The following is an 8,412-nucleotide window of genomic DNA, read 5'->3' on the forward strand; positions in this document are numbered from 1 at the left end:
AGTGAAGTTAAATACAGATCATTTAATAATTTATATGATAGATTAGATACAAAATAAGGGAAATGAGACATATTTAAACTTGCTAAAGTTAGAGAAAGTAAGAGTAAAGACTTAGAAACTGTAAAATGTATAAAAAGTGAAGATGATATTGTCTTGGTTAAGGACAAAGACATTAAAAAAAGATGGCGAAATTACTTTAATAAGTTGTTTAATGAAAACCAAATAGAAGGCTTAAGTTTAGAATTTTCAAATGAGGAAAAGACTAAAAATATGAGATTGAAAACTAAGGTGTAGCCCCAAGAGGGGGGTGAATTGGGTTATTAAAATTTCTTTTAAATCCTTTATGAATTCTTAACCTTTTATAATTCTTTCAAAGATTTCTTGACTTCTTGTTGATTTAGTAATCATACAAAGGCTTAAGTCTTTTATTCAATCCATAATCACAACACAAATAAACAATCAATCAACTACTCAAACCAATCAACCATAATATAAGTAATCAATCAATATATGCTTTGCAATTCTTTTGGCAATATTCAGCTTGATTGTTTGCAGCTTTGTGTATATGAATTTGTAAGCTTTGTAGAGAATGTAATTGGCCTTTCAATTGATAATAAAAATAACATCCAATCATTCTTTCCAAAATCAAAATTCAAATAAACCTTTAGTTAATAGGTTTTGGGTTGTTAACTAATTAACGTACTCTCTTACGGTTTTTGCAAAGTATTGATTAACCAACGTACTCCCTTTTGATTTCCGCAAGCCCAAGAACAAATTAAACTTTGGTTTATTTAATTTCTCATACACGTTGTTTTTATGATTGAGAGAATTACAACATCCATACAGTTTATACTTTTGCTGGAATTTAAAGAGAATAAAGGAAAGAGAGTGACACCGGTGTTTTTACGAGGTTCGTCTTATCCCCAACCTACGTCCTTGCCTTAGGCTAACCACCTAAGGATTCCACTATACATGTTCCTTTCCGGGGTGGAATAAAACTGTTACAAATAACCTGTTTTTTAGGAAGAGAAACTTCTCCAAGCGACAGCTCACGCTTGGTCCAACGATCCAAATCAATCTTGAATCGTCAAAGAACTATTAAATGGAAATAAGAATCTGCGTACAAGAACACTAGGAAAACAGAGAAAATTTGTACAAATTAGAGCACTTAATATATTTCAAAACAAATACTAAATAGAAAATACGAAGCTCAAGATTTAAATATCACCAAAAGTTCTTTCTTATAGATAAAGAAAACTTAGTTGCAAATTAGAACCAAGACTTTTGATCAATCAACAATTTCATAGAGTTCTCCCAGTAAGGATATGAGCAAGTATGGATTTTCGGAGAGTATGAATGTAGGATGCTTGTTGTAATAACCCAAGAAAAAAAAAATGAATAATAATAATAATAGTTAGTATAAAAAAAAAAAAAAAAAAAGTGTTTCTCTGTTAGGATCCTTGATTCCATGTTTGATGCCTAAGAAAGACCTTGTCTAAGCGAGTGCTCAGAGACCATTGCGGCTCAGTCGCTCCCTGGAGGTCGGCCTGGTCAAAATGGAATTTCATAGGATAAACAGGGTAGACACTGTTTATATACGTAAATACGTACATAAAATAATGTTTTGACTGACATAATTTGTAGAAATATATGATAAAATAATAATAATGTAAGTATCATATGCGGGGCCCACAAGACTGTGTGGGGCCCACATGAGTCCCGAAGCCGTATGGAGGTTTACACGAGTCTCGAAGCTATTTAGGATGCATAAAATCGTATAAGAATTATTCGAGTTACGTAGGATCCATTCGGGTCTCGAAGTTGTGTGGGGCCCACAAGACCGTATGGGGCCCACATGAGTTTTCAAAATTCAAATTAAATTCTTGTTCAAAAATAAATAATAAAATAAATAAATACTAAAAATAGTTTAAAAGTAATAACAATGATAATAATGATTAAGAAAAATAATAAAATAATAAAATAATAAAATAATTAATTAACTAATTGATTAATTAATTAGGTAAGTAATTAATTAAGAATTTATTTAATGGGAATGGTGGCAAGCACTCCCACATGGCCTCCATCCCCATCCCATACTCAACCCATACCTTGCCCATCCTTTGCCCATTCTTTAATTTTTAAAATTATAATTTCACCCATCTCCCCACACTTTTATAAATTCTATTTCTTCCCCAAAATTTTCCTATAAATAGGGAGCTCTCAACCTTCATTTTTCACAACAATTTTCCAAGGAAGAGAAGGATTAGTGAGTGAAAGAATTTGTGGTGGAGAGAGAATTTTTGAATAAATTCTCAATCACCCACTTTTTCCGATCTCATTTCTTAAAGATAATTATTGTGTTCGTAGCACACGGTAAAAGAAGAAGGTAAGTAAAATTTGATTATGTTAGTTTCTTTTTATTTTAAATTCATACCCGAGCTTATTTTGTACGTAAATTTTAATTATGTTACTTAGTTCCACAAAATTTCCATGAGTTTATTTTTACGCATATTTAATTATACCAGTTCTACATTTAATATACTTGCATCTATTTTTGGGTTAAGAAATGTTCCAATCCCCTCGGGTAAATTTTCAGCATTTCTTTCTATTCAAAAATAAAATTATATATATTTTTAACACAAAAATTGTGTGGCATGAGTTTATTTCTACGTTACATTTTTTTTATGTAAATATGAGTAAAGATGAGATTTTCACGATATTATTTTAAATTGCATAAATTATAATAAGATGATTTTCAAACCCCTTATGGCAACGAAAGTTCAAAGTTACAGATGCTCGGTACCGCAGCTTAAAGTTTATACGGATCAGAGTGCACCCACACTGTTTACAGAGTGGTTATTTATGTTAGTGGATTTCTCCTGAGTGCACACCTGGTTTAAGTCCAGGACTTAATAAGGAAAATCTCACTTAAAGTTTACGTACGTTGATTTAGTTTGGTCGGCCAGCCAGCTAAGTCCAGTCTTCGGACCGCACAACCCAGTCATGGGGGTAAACATGACTTACGGCAAACAGGCCTAAGGGTGGTTTTTACAATATATGTTTATACATATTTAATTACGTGTACAAAGTTACTGATAATTTGAAGGAAAAGTGTAAGTTTACGTGAAAAGGATCATTTTGGTGCTTATATGACGATCTAAGGAAAACGTATAAGGAAAAGTATATGTATGTTTATCATTAAATATTTTTACAGTTTTAAAGTTAAAAGTTTAATTTAGCAGTCATAGTATATGATTTAAAAATTTACTGTTGAAATTGATGACAAAAGTTTTATGCAGAAATTGTTAAATTTATGTTTATTCTAAAAGCAATCTTGAAGTTATAGTATTCATTATTGTTTTACGAAATTCTTTAAAAACTCATTTTGGCCACACACTAATAATAATCTTATTTACTTACTGAGCGTCGTCTCACCCCAATCATATTTTATTTCAGATAACTCTGAAGGACATGTCGGAAATCAGGCTTAGCAAGCATGCGGGTGGGGATTAGAAAAATAAAGATTAATTAGAAACATTAGTATGATTTCAGATATTTACGTTTGTATAATTTTCTTCTTTTGAAATAAGTGATTGTAATATGAATAATTAGCGCTCTGGTTTAATAAAAATTGAGTGTATTTTGCTTCCGCTGTAAATTAGTAGTAAAAAGTTAATATCCCAGGCCCCTCGGGGTCGGGGTGTTACACTTGTCTTGCTTGAGCAATTTGATTCATAAGTCTAAAGAAGTATTTATAGAGTTTTTTTTGTGAAAGAGTTTCCTTATTTACCAAGTTGTCTTGGAGTGTTGGGTCAACTTTGCAAAAGATTTGAAATCTTAGAATTAATTTTAAAAATCTTCCCGTTAAATTCGAATTTCAAAATTTCTGTGGAGTCAGTTGGCTGACTCACTCGATTGGGTCATTTTTGTACAGGTCAGTCAGTTAGACAGGCAGCTGATAGCATTCTGTCTGTCCAAAAATTTATTCCAATAAATAGTCAGTCGGTTGACTCAACCATGTTCAAAATGGTCAGTCAGCTGGACAGATTTATTCGGTCTTTATATTTGTCAGTTGGCTGGCCAATCTTAGTGTGTTCTAGTTAGTCGGTTGACCAGTCCATTCTTTTTCAAAATATTTTCATTTTTGATTTTTAAACTCTAGTTTATTTGAAAGACTCAATTATAACTTTTCAAAGTCATTTTCAAGGATATTTTTTTTAAGAATTAGTCTCTTAGTCTTTGTATCCTAAAGAGCTTCATATTTCTAAAAAGTATTGAATTAAAGTACTTACAAATGTCATTCTAAACATGAACTCATTAAGCACTAAGTCTTCAAGTCTCTCCAGATTCAACTTGACTTCAAGTCCCACTTAACCTTTAAGCTTTTCATTTGTCTTTTATTGCTTCAATACTCTGAGAAGCTTTCATTTGATTGACTTTGATTTCCAACTTGCTTCCATGACAAACATGAGTGTAGTTTTACTTAATCTTGAAATAAAGTCACTCAACAACACATGTTAAAATATCCTTCATTTGTTATCATCAAAACAAGATTGAAACGTTAGTTAGACCAACAATCTCCTCCTTTTTTATGATGACAAATGAGGAGCGAAAATGAGGGTTTCTTTGAAAAAAGCTCCCCCTTACTATAAGCATTCTTTCAATATTTTAAGCATGTGACATCAAATACATATAGTATGTGGAAATGTTCAATATGCTCAAAGTCAAAGTCAAAGATATTCAATATGCAAATAATGTACTCAACATAACTCATCATAAGCTCAAACATATTTAAGATAGCATTTCAATATTCTAAATACATACTTAACATACTATTCCATGACATGACGTCTTTCTAAATACATACTTAAAATGACATCTTTGCTTTTCTCAATTTCTCCCCTTTTGGACATCATTCAAAACAAGGGAAAAGAAATAGATCATATAAAACAATACAAGCAAAGCAACCAAGAAGTATTTTGGCATACAAAATATCAAATTACAGTCAAAAAGTTATAAAATTTCAAGTTGTAAGTACAAAAACATCACTTTTCAGCAGCAGGATGATCTTCTACTTCTTCTTCATTCCTTTCTTCTTCATTTTCATTTCTTTCTTCTTCATTTGAGTCTTCTTCTGCTCTTCTTCCATGCCTCTCTTATCATCAGCCTCACTTCCTTCTTTGGAGTCCTCGTCATCACTCTCATCATCACTGGTAGGAGCTAAACTGATATTTATAGGATTAGTGGTACGAGAGGAACTGGCTAAATGTTTCTCAATTCTGCTCAAACGTTCATCAAGTGAGGAGTAATTTTCCTGAAGGGAAGAAAAGTTGGTTTGCAGGGATTGAAGCCCGGTTTGCATGGTTTGACTGAAAGTGGCGAATTGTTGATAGAACGGATTAAACCATGCTGGAGTAGTAGTAACAAGGGGCGTACTTGACTTCCACTTCCCTTTAGAATCCATCCATCCTTATACTTCTCATAACCCATTAATTTGAGAGTTGTGGAATCGAAAATGTCATAATGGGTGCATTTCACAAAGAAATCAGAAGGTGAGGATACTTGGAGTTTTGCAAAAATTTGGTTTAAAATTCCTCTATAGGGAAGGGTGACTCGTCGTGCTTCCACCCGAGATATCATCCGTTGAAGCATAAGACTCGATAAGTCTAGTTTCTTGCCCTTAAGCAAGCACCAGAGGACAAAGCAGTCTGCATAGAAGATATACGCGTGCGATCCAGCTTGAGGAAGTATATTATATGTGATGATTTTTTGTAAAATTTGAGCTTGAAGATTCAAATGTTTGTAGTGCGGAGGATTGTCAAAAGAAATGGACTCGGTGTCCAATATCAAGGGAAGGAATTCTTCTGGAGTGAAGCCCTGTTCTAAAATCCAAGGAGTACTAAAAGAAGGACATTCAAAATCTCCTTTGGTGATTTTAAAGATTTTTGCAAGGGATTCGGAAGTGAGAGAGATGGATTTTCCCATCACCTTGGTAGAAAGTCCATTTTCTTCCTTAACAAGATTTGCGTAGAAAATTTTAACAAGGTTTGGGAAGTGTCCCTTGGCTTGATAGAGAATGAAAATTTTCTATCATAGGGCCTCAAATAAGGATATTATATGTGGGAAATCAGATGTGAAAAATGAAGCATCAAGGATTTTACCTAGGATTAGATCTATCGTACTTAGATGATTTCAATAAAAGCTCTTGGCGTGTGGGGCTACGAGCCATTGCTCGATCGAAGAATCTTCAGTGGATTGAAATGAGGTGGAGGGTTTCTTACTTTCTACGGACTTGATTCTTGGCATTTTGGAACTTTTCTATGGAAAATCGAAGGTGGATTTGCTAAGGTAGTGTTAGATTTTGGAAATATAAGATAAGATTTTGGTGATTTTTGGAAGAGGAGGAACTAAGGAAAAGGGGGAAAAGAGTGCATAGGTGAGAACAAACCCTATGTTAGTTGGCTGACCACTCGAATGGTGCGGGTTTTTATAAACGAGTCTAGGGTTTTTCCATTAGTCAGTCGGCTGACTTCAGGGTCAATTGGCTAACTGGTCTGTGTTTCATAAAAATAGCTCAATCAGTTGGCTAGGTCTTGGGTCAGGCGGCTGACTATAATACTTTTCTCATGCATTTGTTTAGTCAGTCGGCTAGGTTTTTGGTCAGTAGGCTGACTGTTGATCTTTTTTGAAATTTTGATTCTTTACACAATTTCTCTATTATGTAATAGGCCAAGTTCTCTTCTAATTGTTATGAATTTGTCTTCTGAGAGAGGTTTAGTAAAGATATCAGCCAATTGATCATTTGTATTGATGAATTCAAGAGTTATATCTTCTTTTTTAACACGATCTCTTAAAAAAATGATGTCTTATGTCAATGTGCTTGGTTCTTGAGTGTGAAATAGGATTTTTAGATATGTTTATCGCACTCGTGTTGTCACACTTAATTTGTATAATTGTGTATTTTAAATTAAAATCTCTTAATTGCTATTTCATATATAGTGTTTGTGCACAACAACTCCCGGCTGCTACATAATCAGCCTCAACAGTTGACAAGGTCACAACATTTTGTTTCTTTGAAAACCAAGATACTAATGATCTTCCTAAAAAGTGACATATGCCACTGGTGATCTTTCTATCAAGTTTGCATCCGACATAATCTGCATCCAAATAGCTAATCATTTCAAAACCGGTGTCTTTTGGATACCATAGTCCTAGTTCAATTGTACCTAATAAGTATCTTAGAATTCTTTTTTACAACAACTTGATAAGATTCCTTAGGTGTTGATTGAAAACGTGCACACATACACACACTAAACATTATGTCGAGTCTACTGGCTATTAAATATAGTAAACTTCCAATCATGCCTATATAAATATCTACAGGTTTTCCTTTCTTATTCTTATCTAGGTTGATGGAGGTACTCATAGGGGTTCCTATGGGTTTACTATTTTCCATGTCGAATTTTTTGATCATTTCTTTTATTTATTTGGATTGACTTATAAAAGTCTCATTTTTTGCTTATTTAATTTGTAGTCCAAGAAAATAGTTTAATTCTCCCATAATGCTCATTTCAAATTCTTCTTGCATACATTTTGCAAATCCTTTACATAGATATTCATTAGTAGCACCAAATATTATATCATCTGCATAGATTTAAATTAAAAGTATGTCATCTTTCTTGGTTTCAATGAACATGTCATCTTTCTTGGTTTTAATGAACAAGGTACTATCAATTTTTCCTCTTGAAAACCCCTTTTCTATTAGAAATCCACTAAGTCTTTCATACCAAGCCCTAGGGGCTTTTTTTAACCCATACAAAACCTTAGTTTAAACATATAATCAGGATTTTCTATATCTTTGAATTTGGAGGGTTGTTCAACATATACCTCTTCATTAATATACCCATTTAAGAAGACACTTTTAACATCTATTTGGTATAACTTAAATTCTTTGTAGGAAGCATGAGCTAATAGCATCCTTATAGCTTCCATTTTAGGTACAGGGGCAAAGGTTTCATCATAGTCTATCCCTTTTTCTTGGTTATACCCTTGAGCTACAAGTCTAGCTTTGTTTCTAATGAATATACCATTTTCATCCTTTTTGTTTCTAAATACCCATTTAGTTCCAATGATTGAGTGATTTCCAGGTTTGGGTACTAATTGTCATACTTTACTTTTTTCAAATTGATTTAATTCTTCTTACATAACAATTATCCAAGAGTCATCTTTAAGGGCTTCTTCAACATTTTTAGGTTCATTTTGAAATAGGAATGCATAGTGATTACATAGATTCTTTAAAAAAGATCTAGTAGTTACACCTCTAGATGGTTCACCTATAATTTGATCTTAAGGGTGATTTCTTACATACTTCCACTCTCTTGGTAATTCAATATTTTCTATAGGTTTATCTCT

Source organism: Malania oleifera, chromosome 2 (assembly GCF_029873635.1).
Source record: "Malania oleifera isolate guangnan ecotype guangnan chromosome 2, ASM2987363v1, whole genome shotgun sequence".
Lineage (NCBI taxonomy): Eukaryota > Viridiplantae > Streptophyta > Magnoliopsida > Santalales > Ximeniaceae > Malania > Malania oleifera.